The 14588-nt window shown below is 40.9% G+C and overlaps 1 protein-coding gene across 4 annotated transcripts in view; it reads left to right on the plus strand.

The window, feature by feature from the left end:
* The first annotated feature begins 1736 nt into the window (after window positions 1-1736).
* The window catches only part of LOC126061954 (protein FAM222B), an 89793-nt gene continuing 76941 nt past the window's right edge, over window positions 1737-14588 (plus strand). Inside the window, exons 1-2 of one of the 4 annotated variants that reach the window (XM_049858858.1) lie at window positions 1737-1848; window positions 9854-9958. The gene's annotated coding sequence lies outside the window, so the exon portion shown is untranslated. Of the gene's footprint in view, window positions 1849-1956; window positions 2505-9853; window positions 9959-14588 lie in introns of those variants that run through there. The other 3 variants (XM_049858857.1, XM_049858863.1, XM_049858861.1) reach the window with 3 other exon arrangements.

Below are 14588 nucleotides of genomic sequence, written 5' to 3' on the forward strand. Positions count from 1 at the left end.
TCTTTTGTCCTATGGAGAGGATAATAGGTTCAAACCTTTCAATTAGCAACTGAGCACTTAACCATTTCACCACCAGGGATCCTTAATCTTATATTAGGCGTTCAAAATTTATACTAGATCCTGGCATAAATCAAAAACCAAACCCGTTGCTGTGGAGTTGATTCCGACTCATAGCAACCCTACAGGACAGACTAGAACTGCCCCCATAGAGTTTCCAAGGAGTGCCTTGTGGATTCGAACTGCCAACATTTTTGGTTAGCAGCCCTAGCACTTAAGTACTATGCCACCAGGGTTTCCAGATCCTGGCATGAGGAGTGGCTTTTACTTTCCTTGGAAGTAGAGGCAAGTCAGCACCTTCCACGGAAAGAAGGAAACTCCTTTGTTTTGGCTTCACTTTATACTTTGGTCCCTCCATTTCTAAACTCTGGCTTGTAGAGGTGGCCAGGGCTGGATATGGGATGGAAGAGTCATGGGGAAAATGAGAGTTTAGCTCTGTATCTCCTTTTCCCCTTGGTTGCAGTGCCTCGCCTGCCAGTTTCAAGTTTATATTGTTGAATTTCTAAGACTCCATTGAGCCCAATCTCTTGTTAGGTTATGCCAGGTCCGAGGAGGCTGAGAGTTGTGATTCACTGGGCAAAGATATGGTTTTCATTTACCACTTTACAGAAGGGCCAGGATCCACAGTGACAGCTGGAAAGTAGAGACCGAGACCGTTAGTCTGCAAAGGAGCCCTGATGGCACAATATTTAGCACTCAGTTGCTAACCGAAAAGGTTTGCAGTTTGAAACCACCCAGCCACTTCACGGAAGAAAGACCTGGCGATCTGCTCCCATAAAGATTAAACCAAAAACTCGCTGCCATCGAGTCGATTTCGACTCATAGCAACCTCATAGAACAGAGAACTGCCCCATAGGGTTTCCAAGGAGCACCTGGTGGATTACGAACTGCCGACCTCTTGGTTAGCAGCTATGGCTCTTAACCACTATGCCACCAGGGTTTCCCCGTAAAGATTAACCCGATTGATTACAACCTAGAAGATCCTGTGGAGCAGTTCTACTGTGTCTCATGGGGTCATTATAGTCGAAATCGACTTGAGGGCACCTAATTTTTTTTTTTTTTTAATAACACTAGTCTGGAAGCTCCTGGATGGCAGATATGGAATGCCTAGAGCAACTTCTTCTAATAAACAGTAAGCACTCGATAAATGGCCTGAACTTAGCAGTGTCCCAATGCATTCCAAGTGCTGTCACCTTCTAGATAGATCCTCGGGGCTTTCGGAATGCAGTCACCTCGTGGCTAGTAGTGCCTTCTGGGGTGTCAAAGTTGTCTCTCAGTTAATTACCCCAATGCACTCTAGACGTGATCGTCTTCTTGAAAGAAACCCAAATGTATTATCAGTGATCGCCTTAGAGCATCTGAATTCAGACCATTAAATGCAGCGAGATCCAAGTCCTCGAAGTGCTATTCAGTCTATAGCTCCTTATGGACAGCGCGGTCCGAGAGTTTAGTGACCTAGGAGAGATACTCCAGAGGCTTCAGACACTAGGGCAGCCGCCAAAGCCTCTAGGTCTGACAAGTCCTCGACGCCAAGCGGCCATGACCACCTGAGACACAGGCATCCAGGGCATCAGGCACTGAGGAGGACGCCTCCGGCGCGGCCTGCGCAGGCGCGTGAGGCCGGAGAGGGCCCCGACGCTCCGGGCTGCGCAAGCGCGAGAGCGGCTCCCGGCGCGTCCCGACGGCGGCGGCGGTGACTGAGGGGCCGGGGCGTGGAGCAGCGGTGGCGGTGGCGGCGGCGGTGGCGGGCGGCAGCGGAGCAGCCATGAGGGCCGGGCCCAGTCACCGACAGTGAGTGGTGGTGGAAGGCGGGTGGGCGGCGGGAGGGAAGCAGGTGGCCGGGTGAAGGATAACCGGCTTGGCGGGTGGGCTCTGCCTGCCGTGGGCGAAGGGGCGTGGGGGAGGGACAGTTTGAGGTGATGATGGGAGAATTTGGGACACGGGCGGCCAGACCCCCGGCCTCGGAGCTGGACAGCTTGGTCGACGGCAGGCGGTGCGCGCTGCGGAGCGCAGGAGCCCACGGGAGGGGCAGTGTCCCACGCTCCCCCGTTGTCATCGTTCCTTCCCCCAGGAGCTTTTGGTTGCCTCTCCCTTTCCGCTTCTTTCAGAGAATGGTGGCGGGGGGGAGGGGTATGGAGGATGAAAGCCCTGCTGGGGCTGAAGAAGCCAACTCAACTGGGCAAGGAAGGGCCGGTCGCTGGGAGTAATTGGCTACTCGGATAGATGATGGGAGTCGAGAGCCCTCTGTTTAGAGCTAGGAGGTACCTAGGGAAAAGAGCTGCGGACTTCAGAGTCAGACAGGTTCGAACTCAAGTTCACCCCTGGCAAGCCGGTAGATAACCTTGGGCAAGTCCCACTTAACCTTTCTGAGCCTCTGGAAGATGTACTTCATTGGGTTATTGGATGCATCATTATATGATTGAACTTGTTTATGAAGACTGTAAATTGTAAGTACTTTGTCGATGTGAATACATCACCGACAATATTACTGGCTTTAGATCTTTCCTTTATTAATAGATTTCTTTGTCAAGGCAGAGCATATTGTTTCTAAAACTACAATAGGCACATAGGTTTTTTTTTTTTTAACATACATAGGCACAGCAGCTCATGTGCAGAAATACCAGTTTATTCTGTGATGTGATAAATTAATGATCAGACTTGTGTAGGAAGAATACCATACTCTGGCATTTTTACAAGTGGTGTGTAGCTCCTCACCCAAGTGGGAGGAAATAGAGGACGGAGGGCCTAATATGTTAAATGCTTTCTGAACATAGCTCACTCGGGTTTCGCTGTGATACAGTTGGCACTAACGTGCTTTATTATGAGTCGAGAGAACAAATTTGAGACAAGCTGGGAGGGCTGCTCATTGAGGGGTGTGCAAATGTAATTTGTTATTTTTAAATTGGAAAAAGTTTTCCTCTGCAAAGGAGCCTCTGATTGCATCAGGGCTAGGTCTTTATTTTGGAGGTTAGAGAAGCATACAGCAGCTTTTTAGCCCCACTTTTTGTTACCCTGCTGGTGGAATCTCCAGGCTGGACTGTCTCAGAGACAGTTAGAAGCAGCTGCACAGGAGCCCAAGGGTGGCAGGTTCTTCCATGAGACAGTGGAGGAGCACTGCTGGGGCTTTTTTGTTGTTGTTTAGGATAGAAAAAAGGCGACAGAGTTAAACCATGTGCTTTCAGAGAGAGAGTGGCTTTCTAGCCACAGCTTTTGAAAGAGGTACAAACACCTTTCAAAAGGATGGAAAGAGACAGATGCTTCAGATTTTACTGGCTCTGAGAATTGAGAACTCGAAATGGAGAGGCCTTTTGGATTTTCTGGGAAATTGTTGAGTGATTTGTCTTTCAGCTGAGCAAAGGTAGAGAGTGGCTGTACTAGATCCTTGAAGATTCCCAGATAAGAATGATTTATTTTCTAGGAATGGGGGAAACGAACCTTAGTTGTCTTTAGCTTCTGTATCTGGTAAAACATGTTTTACCTCTCTTTCCTGGAAATGCAGGGTGATTTATCATTTTTAACTTTGCGCTGTTTTCCCTTGGCTCTCCTAGTAAATCCTCTGCCCATAAAATTGATTGTTCTTTTTTAAAGGTTAGCTAAAAAAGAGAAAGCATTTGCCACTATTGTCATAGATAATACCAGAATACAAATTAATTGTTTTTGACTACCACATGAAAATGAAGTAGAGGTATAAGATGTTGGACTGAGCCTAGCATCTTATTTTATTTTTAACAATTGGACCTTTATTTTTAATTTTGGTAATGCATTTCCTCCTTTATTGAAAATTTTCATCAGTTCAAACAAGTCCATAAATGCCATCTATGTTATGTTAAAATGATAGAGGTTTGTTCAGCCATGATGAGAATGTCCTGCCCTTCCCTTCTCTATTCTTTTTCCTATTTGGGGTTACTTTTATGATAGTTACCAGATAAGGAGCTCTTCCCCTGGGGAAGGGGAAAGAGGTGGCCAGTGCCTTGATTCCCTTTTGTGTGAGCAATTTGCCCAAAGTGAAGAGATGAGCTATGGGGATGTAAGGACTTCCCTGAAATCCCTGACACAGCAAAGGCTAAAACAAAAGGAATAAAATTTATTAGCTCATTTTTATTCTGATAAAATGAATCCTTTTCCTTAAAACACGTCTCATGACTCAGGGAAAACTTTTTAAAACATTCTGTTTAAAAACAAAATTATGGTGTTTTACCCCATCTATTTTTTACTGGGAATATGTGCTCGGAAACAGAATCTTTGTTTCTTAAGGACCTTATGATCTTGTAGCCCATTCCTTTGTGATATTTTCACAGCACTCAATTAATAATAGAGCACACTTTTTTTGGAGGAGGGAGTGTGGTTCCTGACAGGGTGCTAACAACTTTAAAGGAGGGCTGTCTGGGAAAATATTAAAAAGGAAAATTAAAGAGTAGCAAGTGAATTTGTAGGTTGGTTCAGGCCTTTGGAGGGAAAAGGATTCAAGAACGGACCTATTGTTCAGAGTAGCCTCTGGAGGACCACGATTTGTTTACCAGTGTTCAGCACAGTAGTCATTAAATATTTGTTGAATGGAAAAATGATAATCATGAATCATAATCGACAAACATGGCTTTGAATCTTCTGAAACTTTACTGTATACCCTTGAACTGAGCTTACTTAACATCCCTGTGGCTCAGTTTTCTCGTCTATGAAATGAAGTACTTCATGGGGTTGTTGTGAGGGTTAAATGTGTTAACACATACAAAGTGCTAAGACCAGTATCAGATACTTTAAATGCTAAATGTTAGTTGTTACTATTGTTGAATACACTCTTTGTTCTCAAATTTTTGCTGGTCAGAGATGATTATGACATGGCCCCTGCCCTCTGGGAGTTCACTGTCTAGTGGAGGAGACAGAAATATGCAATTATAATAGAACGTAATACGTTTTTTCAGCACATCTGTGGTACCAGTGTTTGTAAGGCTCACGATTATTTTACGTAATAAAGAACTGCTCCTATAAGTGCCATGCCATTGATTTTAAGATGTATTCTGTTTTCAAAGGTGTTAAAATGTGTGTTTTAGAATTGGTGAAGTGCAGTAAGTGCTCTGCTGGCGGGAGGTACAACTTGTTATGAGAGTTGAATGGAAGTGCAGATGTTGTCCAAAAACGCATCCTATGTTGAACCTGCATTAAAGGCCCTGGAGGCGTAGTGGTTAAGAATTGGACTGCTAATCAGAAAGGTCAGCAGTTTGAATCCACCAGCCACTTCTTGGAAAACCCTGTGGGGCAGTTCTACTCTGTCCTTTAGGGTCTCTGTGAGTTGGAATTGACTCCACGGGACCTAACAACAACAACAAATGTCGAACCTGCATTAAAGGCCTTCACCAGATAGACAAGGAAGATAGGGCATTCCAAGCAGACTGTAAAGCCTGAAAATGGAGAGGGCTTTACTGATGTGTACCACCATATCGGGATAAGCAGGGGAGGAAATGAGCTAACACTTTGGCAGAGTAACATTGTATAACGCAGCAAAGCAGAACAGGAAGCTTGGAACATTTTCAGAAGAGATATGAGCCTAACACTTGGGTTTGAACTCCTAAAATATAGCAGCTTTAAAAAGATGGTTCTAACCTAATAAACTTGTGAAGTGAGAGTGGGTGTGAGAAGCAAAGTGGCCAGGGGAAGGGGTGAAGCTTTACAGTTGACCAGATGGGAGACAAGTGTGAAGTCACTGTACTCTTGGTGAGAGGTGGAATGCTTCATGAGCCAGAGAAGTGTTTAATATCTATTTCTGTCTTTTCACTGCCTCTCATGGTCTTGTTTATGTCCCTGTCAGAGCTCTGTGGCTTAGAGTGAAAAGGAATACAACTAACCAGGAAAAATGCTAAGTTTTCTTTATTAAACGTGCATTTAAATAAATAATAATCAGATTCGATTAGCTCAGTTATAAAATGGTGGTTTGTTTACGGCGCTAAGTAATACTATTTCATGGGCGAATATAGGTCATTTAAAGAGTGATTCAGAAGACTTAGTTACTGATTTTCTGGGAACTAACCCTGAAGCCAGTGGGGGAAAAATAAGAAAAAACTGGAAATAATGTAAGCATGAATTTCTATAGTGTCTTTTCTTTTCACCAGTAAGCCGTAACTAGGCTTGAATCTTCTAAGTGTTCTGGACTTTGTGGCCTCATTGGAAAATGTCGAGGTTGATCCCTTTGACAATTAAATTCAGCAAACATTTAAGCTGTATGTCAGGCAGGAGCCTTGGTGGCGCAGTAGTTAAGCACTTGGCTGCTAATTGAAAGTTTGGGGGTTCGAGCCACTCTTCGGGAGAAGGATGTGGCAATACGCTTCCTTAAAGATTTAAAAGCCTTGGAAACTTTATGGGGCAGATCTACTCTGTACTGCAGCATCACCGTGAGTTGGAATTGACTCAGTGGCAGTGGGTTTAGGTATGTCAAGTTTTGTACTAGGCACTAGGAATTAAAATATGAACGACGTAATCCTTGTTTTTTTAATTGATTGTACTTCAGATGAAGTTTTATGAACAAACTGTCTTCTCGATAAACAATTAGTACACATATTGTTTTGTGACATTAGTTACCAATCCTACATGTCAACCTTGGGTTCCTTCTCAACCTTGGGTTCCCTGTTACCAGCTTTCCTGTTCCCTTCTGCCTTCTAGTTCTTGTCCCTGGGTTGGTATGCCCCTTTAGTCTCATTTTGTTTATGGGTCTGTCTAATCTTTGGCTGAAGGGTGAACCTCAGGAGTGACTTCATTACTGAGGTAATAGGGTGTCCAGGGGCCACACTCTCAGGGTTTCTCCAGTCTCTGTCAGGCCAGCAAGTCTGGTCTTTTTTTGTGAGTTAGAATTTTGTCCTACATTTTTCTCCAGCTCTTTCTGGGGCCCTATATTGTGATCTTGTCAGAGCAGTCGGTGGTATCCGAAAGCACCATCTAGTTGTGCTGGACCCAGTCTGGTGGAGGCTGTGGTAGTTGTAGTCCATTAGTCCTTTGGACTAATCTCTCCCTTGTGTCTTTAGTTTTCTTCATTCTTCCTTGCTCCAGATGGGATGAGACCAGTGGGAGCTTTTGACTCCAGACACTACTTAACCAAAGTAGAATGCAGAACATTTTCTTTATAAACTATGTTATGCCAGTTGAGCTAGATGTTCCTTGAGACCATCGTCTCCACAGCCCTCATCCTAGCAATTCGGTCCCTCAGGGAGTTTGGATGCTTCCATGGCTTCCCCACTATTGTATACTATCTTACCCTCATGAAAGTTACCACCTATCTATTGTCTACTTAGTGTTTTTCCATCCCCACCCCTCCCTTCACTCATAACCATCCGTTTGTAATCCTTATTTTTAAAGAGCTCACATTTTAACTGGAGACCACTACATAAATAATTATGAATCAGTATGATAAGTGCTATTGTAGAGATCTGCGCTAAGTCCTATGGGAGCATTAGTTCTGCTTGGTTTGGGGTGGGGTGGGATGGAGAAGGTTTTCTAGAGGAAAAGTCTGATGAACCTTGAAAGATGAATACACTTTGGCTGCCTGAGCAAAAAAGGAGGGTTACAGAGAGCGGTGGTCCAAGCACAAGGGTACAAAGGTATAAAAGATTATGACCTGTGGGCCAGTGGTTTAATGTGGCTGTATCACGGAGTATGAGGACATAGTGGCAGTAAGTGAGGTGAAAGATGGGTTGGAGCCAGTTGTTTTTGTAGATGCTGGGGAGCTATGGAGGAGATTTAAGCTAGGTTAAGAAACGTGTTCAGAATACTGTTTAAGAATTCTATTGACGGTGTGGAAGTTAGATTTAAAAGGTGAAATTGGCGACAGGAGACTAGTTGATTATGAGAGTGGTGTGATAATCATTTGAGAGATATTGAAGACCTCAGTTATAGTGGTGATGGTGGAATTGTATACAGGCTAAAGATCTTTTTAGAAGACAGACTCAGAAGGATCTCTTCATTGATTTTATGTTATAATCGACGGGAGGTGGGGGGGTGGGAGTGGGATATGGGAGAAGGAGATGTCAAAGATGAATTTGAAATTGCTGGCTTGAGCAGCTAAGTAGATGGTGATGTCATTAACCAAGGAAGGGAATACAGGAGTAGGAGGATGTTACATTTGAGGAAAAATGAGTTAGGTTTGAGGAGTTCCTGCGTGGTGCAAACCATTAAGTGCTTGACTACTAGCCAAAAGGTTGGTAATTGCAACCTACCCAGAAGCACCTCGGACCACTGGCCTGGTGGCCTGCTTCCAAGAGGTCACAGCTTTGAAAACCCGGTGGAGCAGATCTACTCTGCACACATGGGGTCATCTTGAGTTGGAATTGACTTGACAGCAACCAGCAACAACAACAACATACTAGATTGGAGGTTTGGGCCTTGAATTCAGAAGAAAGGTTTAGAGTGGAGATATAGATTTAGAAGTCCTTAGTATATGAGTAGTAGTTAAACCGGGCTTGATGATCCTGTGATTCTAAGCTCAAGTGGCGTTATATGTTATTCATTCACGTCATCTGGAGGGATTGGCAGTATGGGAACATGGTACTAAGTGCCTTCTCCATAGTAAGAAGTTCAACAGTGATAGTACTTTTCCTTATTTTTCCATTTTTTAATGTGCTGCATACTTGCCTTAAATTAGCAGTTTTTAGAGTGTAAACAAGAATAAAACACAAAACCTCTCATCTTAATGGAAAAAATGGTATTAATTAAATGGAAATAAAGATATCTTTCATGCTTAAAATAAAAGCATATGTAGTTGTGTAAAATTTTTGGTAAGAGGAAATTAGTGTACATATCATATGTAACCTTTTTTTCCTATTCTCAGTGGGTTTACCAGATTTAGAAAAACTGCATTTCTAATATCAGTTCTATTATAAATATTGAAAAAGAAGGAATCTGTTCCATTGAATGAGAGACTGGGTGGTTTTTCTGAACCAGAGCCCCAGAAGGTTAGGTTTGAAGAACACAGGACAGTTTTGAACCAGTGGTGCCGGGTTAGTTCAGAGTTGGGATCCAAGCTTCCTAACTCTGTCCAGTCTTCTGCTGTCCACAGTTTTATAAGAACTGAATACACTGCAATAAATATACCTGATGGTGAGCAAAAGCTATGCATGTTCTTATTGCTATTTTGAAGGACAGTTTGGTATAAATTAGGTGCTTTTTATAGTTCATGATTTTGAAATATAAGCAGAGTCATGTTGTCTTTTATGGGAGAAAGAAATATGTAAAGAGTATCTGAAGTTGGTAGATTTCAGTTAAGTATTTTTAATATTAACATTAAACAGGATGACTGGCTTTGATTGGATGGTCAAATGCTAGGAGTCATAGTCATCACTAGGGTCTTAACTTGGTTCAAGGCTTAACTCTCCATAATTCCCTTTTTCTCCCATTCCTTAGGAATTTAACGCTTCATTATGGAAGGTTTCAAAAATATGTAGAATAGCTTAACAAACCTCTGTCGCTCTGCTACAGTAATTGTCAACTATAACCAGCCTCCAGTGTACTGAACCTGTATCACTTTGCTACAATAATTATTAACTCATGACCAGTCTTGTTTTCATCTGTGTACCCCCTGCCTACTACCCCACCCCAGATTATTTTGAAGCAAATTCCAGACATAATATAATTTCACGAATAAACATTTCAGTATACTCTATATCTCCAAAAGATGAGGACTTAAACACACACAAACATTTAATATCGTTAGATGTCTAGTCAGTTTTTACATTTCCCGAATTATCTCATGTTTTTTTGACTGTTTGATACCGGATTGTGATTTTGATATATATCCTATTTATCTTTTAATCTATAGGTTCGCCCTCCATCTCTTCATGTATTTATTGAAGATCTCTCCTTTTTAAAAGCTGCTATCACCTTCTACCCTTTTGGAGGATTCCTCTTACAGCATGTCTGCAAAGTAGGACATCTTCTTTTCATTTCCCCCCTCCTTCTCTTGCTGTCATTCAAAGTAATCGATCATTTAAAACAAATAATGCATTTTCCACTCTAAGAACTAAGGTGGAATTACTAGTGTAGTTGGTTCCTCCCCACATAAAGTTCATGCCCTGATGGATGAAGCAAACATGTGAACTGTCAGTTATAGAATATAATGTGTTAAGAGTGATGATAGAGGACCTGTGGGTACAGTGGAAACATATTTTCTCTTAACCCATATTTGGGAGATCAAGAAAGAATCCTGGATGGAAGAATGTCCAAGCTAAGACTTGAAGGATGAGTAGGAATTAGGTGAGGCATCCAGAGAAGATTGCTGGCAGCAGAGGGACTGTTATTTATTTGTAAAGTACAAAAAAATTAACATTTTCATTTTTACTATTTGGAGTAAACACCATGTCTTTTAGGGAAGTTGGGTTTTCAGCTTTATCGTACCAAATTATGTGAATACAGCCTTTATACAAAACGTTTTTCTTCCCTTCTGCACAACTGCAGGAAATCTCAGAACTGCTGTACAAGTGAAAAATCAAAGCCTTGAAATATAGACAGAAGGTTCCCAACCCTCACAATCCTCCCCATCGCTTTTCCTAAGGTAAACCTAGGTAACTAACTCCCACCTAAAAGTAGATGCTTTTTGGAAAGGTTTTTTAAAAGTCTTCGACAAGCTAATTCTAAAATTTATATGGAAAGGTAAAGGGACTAAAATAGCTAGAACAGTTTTGAAAAGGATAACAAAGTTGGAAGACTTATATTACCTGACATTAAGACTTAAGCTACAGTAATGTAGACAGTGTGGTTTTGGCACAGATTAGTAAGTGGAACAGGTTTCAGAAATAGACCCATACTATTAAATATGCATAATTGATTTTTGACAGGTGCAAAGGCAGTTCAGTGAAGAAAGAATAGGCTTCTCAGTAAATAGTGTTGGAACAATTGGGTATCTATATGCAAAAAAATGAATCTCAACGTATTCCTCACACTTTATGTAAAATTAACTTGATAGATCATAGACCTAAAGGTAAAATTTAAAACTATGAAATATTTCAAAGAGAACAGGAGAGAATCTTTGTTACTTTGAATTAGACAAAGAGTTCTTTGATACAACACCAAAAGCAAGATCTATAAAAAGAAAAAAATGATAAATCAGACTTCATCAAAATTAAAAACTTGTGCTCTTCTGAAGATACTGTTAATGACTGAAAAGGCACAGACTGGAAAAAAATTTTTGCAAATCATATGTTAGACATAGGACTTGTATCCAGAATATATAAAGAACTCCAAACTCAAAAAGAAGAAAAAAAAAACAATAAAAAAAAAATGGAAGATTTGAATGTACACTCTACTCGAGAAGCTATATAGATGACACAAAAGCACATGAGGAGAATATGCTTAACCTCTTAGTCATTGGAGATATGCAAATTAAAATCATAATGAGATACCTATTAGAATGGCTAAAATGACAACCAAAGAAGAAAAATGATTATATTAAGAGCTGGCGACAATGTGGAACAGCTGGAATTTTGGAAAATACTTTGGTAGTTTCTTATAAAGTTAAAAACATACAAACAAGGTAAGCACGGAGTTACTTGTGCTTCCTAATCTGTAGTGAACAATTTCATATGGGTTTCACCAAGTGCCACAACACATCAGAGTGAAACCCAGGTGAAATCGTTTACTACAGATTCATTAAGTAAACACAAGTAACCCCCTGCTTACCTTGCTTACTAAGTCATCCGCCACTGTCAGAGATGGTAAATTTGAAAAGAGGCTTTGATTCTGTAGGAAGGTGCTGTGGGATTGGGAGAGACAGATGCCAGCTGTACCTAGAAACAGAAACTTTGATGTGAAAAAATATGAAATTGTTCACTATAGATTAGTTAGTAAGCATACTGTGCTTACCTTGCTTATTTGATAATCCACCCCTGATCCCATGTGATGCAGCAGTCCTACTCATAGGCAAATGACAACCTGTCTTCACACAAAAACCTGTCTGTGAATATTTGTAGCAGCTTTTTTGTTCTCAACAAAAACTAGAAGCAACTTGGATGTCCTGCAACTGGAAAATGGATAAACAAACTGGTACAGCCATGCAGTGGAATACTACCAAGCAATAGAAAGAAAATGGTTGATACATGCAGTAGCATGAATGAATATCACATGCACTATGGAAAGTGAAAGATGCCAAACTCAAAAGGCTACACACTGAATGATTGCATTTATATGACATTCTGGAAAATGCAAAATTATGGGGGCAGCTGAGAACAGATCAGTGATTGCCTGGGGTTAAGGTTGGGGGAGGATTTGACTGCAAAAGAGTAGCATGAGGCAATTTTTTTGGGTAGTGGAACTACCCTGTGTCTTGTGTTTGTGGTTACATAACTATGCACTTATGAAAACTTAGAACTGAATACCAAAAAGAGTAAATTTCATTGTGTTAAAAAAAAAAAATGTTTGGGTGGAGGGAAGGAAGACTTTAAAGAATTCCAGAAATGTAATTTCCTAAATACATTTGAATATATTTTACCGTAACTTAAAAAAAAAAAAAAAAAAAAATTTTTTTTTTTTTTTTGTTAAGATAGTGAAGTCTCTGAATTTAGATCCTTTAAATTTCTTTATTTTACATTGAAATGGAGTTGTGTGTTCTGGTTCTGAAAACTTCAAGGATATTTGGACAGTTCTTTTCTCCTTTATTTGTTGAGTTTGCATATTGCGAAGTATGCTGCTGCCAGCTTTCCTTCCCCACTCTCTTCTTCCTATCCTAGGATGCTGCTGTATCACCTGAAGACATGTCCTTCACTTTGTGCATGAGAAAGTTTTCAATAGTGAGATTTATCAAGTTAATTGGGGGGTACCTGGATTTCATCCACGTCTAGCCAAGCTGTCTGTTCACCCAGGGATTGCTTTGTGATGGACTGAAGCTCGGGCAGTCAGAATACTGTGACAGGAGATACCCTTAAGTATTCCTGGAAGTTGTGTATTTCAGCTTCCAGGTGAGTGTGGGTTTTCGGATTTGGGAAGACAATGAGAAAATTGACTGTAATTATGAGGCAGTTGGACCAGGTCCAGTATTGATTAATAGCATTTCTCCGCTGCTTGACAGACAGCCTCTTCCCTTTGCTACTGCTTTGTCCCGAGAGACAATTTGAACTATTTTGCTAGTGTTTCTGGATCCTGTTCCTACTCTTTTCTTTCTGTTCCACATCCACTCCTCATTTCCACCAGATCTCACGTTTCTAAGTAAGGACGTTTATTTAGATACTTTAAAGTAAGATCATTCCCCTTAGCAGAGAATTGTTGGCTGTCTGGTTAGGCTCCTATGCCTCACCTAAATATTTTCCTGTTCTTGGTAAATTGTTAACCCACTTGATCTCTAGTCCCTTAATGTTATTCTTCTCCAACCTTTCTCTCAAAGACTATCCAGTGGAACTTAAACCTTTACTCCTTTTTTCCACACCTACAGATACTCTATGTCCATATTCATGGTGGCCTTTCTTTCCTTCTCTATAGTGTTCATCCCTCTGTGACCTTGTTTCATCACTTATTCCTCTTGCATCTGTATCTTCAATCTTCCTGTCTCCAGTATTTCTTTCTTTTCCCCAACTCTCTCTGTCCCCACCCTACCCTCCCTCAGCTACTGCTCAGTTTCTCTCTTTCTGTTTATAAAAGTAGCCTCAACCTGTTTTCTTCACTTTCTCACAGTCTATTTATTCCTCAAGTACTATGATATGGCTTTTGCCCCCATCACTTGACTGAAATTGCTCTCCTCAGTGACCTCATTGTCAAATCCAGTGGACACTTTTCAGTCCTTAATTTATTTAAACTGTGCATCTTTTAAGCTGTGATATTGCCCACTCTTGATTTTTCTCTTATCTCCTATTTTTAGTCTCCTTCATAGTCTCCTTTATGTTTTTGCTCAGTCTGTTTTATTTTCCTCCAAGGATATATCCTGCAAAACAAATAGACAAACCTAACCAATAATCTAGTGAATCTCCTAAATTAATCATTAGGATTTAGCTTATAGCTCATTTCTTCTGTGAAGTCCTCTCAGTTCCCAGACAGAATTAATCACACTTGCTCCTGGACTGCCCTGACATTTTATTATCCTGCTAACATTTTATTACACACCCACAACTAGATTTTGAGCTCTTCGTGGGTAGGATTGTCTCTTTCATGTTTTTTAATTTGAGCATCTCACAACAAAGTCTGCCAAATTTATTGAGTTCCCAGTATGTGTGAGGCACTAGCAATACACTGGTAAACAAGATAGAGAAAGTCCCTGCTCTTATGGAGCTTATATTGTAGTGAGGGTAATCAGACAACAAAAAACTTTTAAAAAATCACTTAGTGATAAATGCTATGTAGAGAATTAAAATAGAATGATGTAATAGAGAATGAGTGGATAGCTGCTTTAGATTGGCAGAACAGGGAATACCTCTTTGAGGGCATGGCATTTAAAATGAAATCTAAAACATGAGGAGGAAACAGTCATATGAAGTTCAACAGATCAAGCATTCCAGGCAGAGGAAATAGCTATTGCAGAGTTTCCAAGGAGGAGTGGACTTGGTGTATTGGAGGAACAGAAAAGGCAATGTGAT

Source organism: Elephas maximus, chromosome 19 (genome assembly GCF_024166365.1).
Source record: "Elephas maximus indicus isolate mEleMax1 chromosome 19, mEleMax1 primary haplotype, whole genome shotgun sequence".
NCBI classification, from domain to species: Eukaryota; Metazoa; Chordata; class Mammalia; order Proboscidea; family Elephantidae; genus Elephas; species Elephas maximus.